This window comes from Triticum dicoccoides, unplaced genomic scaffold (assembly GCF_002162155.2).
Source record: "Triticum dicoccoides isolate Atlit2015 ecotype Zavitan unplaced genomic scaffold, WEW_v2.0 scaffold31403, whole genome shotgun sequence".
In the NCBI taxonomy this organism is placed as follows: Eukaryota; Viridiplantae; Streptophyta; class Magnoliopsida; order Poales; family Poaceae; genus Triticum; species Triticum dicoccoides.
The window spans coordinates 1-1,475 of record NW_021262556.1 but is presented as its reverse complement, the minus strand read 5'-3'; the positions used below and the strand labels follow the sequence as shown (position 1 = coordinate 1,475).

General features: G+C 47.5%; 2 non-coding genes and 1 pseudogene across 2 annotated transcripts; all 3 read right to left on the bottom strand.

The window, feature by feature from the left end:
- Nucleotides 1-205: 205 nt before the first annotated feature.
- Nucleotides 206-324, bottom strand: LOC119345846. Its single transcript, XR_005167222.1, has one exon. It is a non-coding gene; the product is annotated as a 5S ribosomal RNA (ribosomal RNA).
- A 556-nt stretch (nt 325-880) lies between these two features.
- Nucleotides 881-999, bottom strand: LOC119345845. The gene has a single exon (XR_005167221.1). It is a non-coding gene; the product is annotated as a 5S ribosomal RNA (ribosomal RNA).
- Nucleotides 1,000-1,366: 367 nt separating this feature from the next.
- Nucleotides 1,367-1,475, bottom strand: LOC119345847 (annotated as a pseudogene; the record flags this gene model as incomplete).

Here is a 1,475-nt window from a genome sequence, read left to right as displayed (position 1 = left end):
CACCCCTCCCTCCATACCGCAGCAACACGAGTTTTTTCCACCCCTTTCAGAAAGCGCTCTTCGCGCCACAAAGCCGCCCCAAGACGCGCGAGCAATGAGCATCGAGCTTAAACATATCGCAAACGTCAAAAATAATATAACGGGATTAATATATATCGCGCACGTGCGATATGTTTGTCACAAGGCGCAAAAAATAATTATAAAAGGAATGCAACACGAGGACTTCCCAGGAGGTCACCCATCATAGTACTACTCTCGCCCAAGCACGCTTAACTTCGGAGTTTTGATAGGACCCGGTGCTTTAGTGCTGGTATGATCGCATCCGACATGTTTCCCCGTCTTCGTCCCTTATGCTTGCCACTCCCAGGTCCGCTCCAAAGACGATTCTACATTCTCACTACCATTACAACCGTTCCCTAACAATGGATAATGTCCTATACTACTTACTCTCCCGCTCAATCACGGAGACGAGTTTTCCACGGTTTCCACCCCTCCCTCCATACCGCAGCAACACGAGTTTTTTCCACCCCTTTCAGAAAGCGCTCTTCGCGCCACAAAGCCGCCCCAAGACGCGCGAGCAATGAGCATCGAGCTTAAACATATCGCAAACGTCAAAAATAATATAACGGGATTAATATATATCACGCACGTGCGATATGTTTCTCACAAGGCACAAAAAATAATTATAAAAGGAATGCAACACGAGTTTTTTCCACCCCTTTCAGAAAGCGCTCTTCGCGCCACAAAGCCGCCCCAAGACGCGCGAGCAATGAGCATCGAGCTTAAACATATCGCAAACGTCAAAAATAATATAACGGGATTAATATATATCGCGCACGTGCGATATGTTTCTCACAAGGCCCAAAAAATAATTATAAAAGGAATGCAACACGAGGACTTCCCAGGAGGTCACCCATCCTAGTACTACTCTCGCCCAAGCACGCTTAACTTCGGAGTTCTGATGGGATCCGGTGCTTCAGTGCTGGTATGATCGCATCTGATATGTTTCCCCGTCTTCGTCCCTTATGCTTGCCACTCCCAGGTCCGCTCCAAAGACGATTCTACATTCTCACTACCATTACAACCGTTCCCTAACAATGGATAATGTCCTATACTACTTACTCTCCCGCTCAATCACGGAGACGAGTTTTCCACGGTTTCCACCCCTCCCTCCATACCGCAGCAACACGAGTTTTTTCCACCCCTTTCAGAAAGCGCTCTTCGCGCCACAAAGCCGCCCCAAGACGCGCGAGCAATGAGCATCGAGCTTAAACATATCACAAACGTCAAAAATAATATAACGGGATTAATATATATCGCGCACGTGCGACATGTTTGTCACAAGGCGCAAAAAATAATTATAAAAGGAATGCAACACGAGGACTTCCCAGGAGGTCACCCATCCTAGTACTACTCTCGCCCAAGCACGCTTAACTTCGGAGTTCTGATGGGATCCGGTGCTTTAGTGCTGGTAT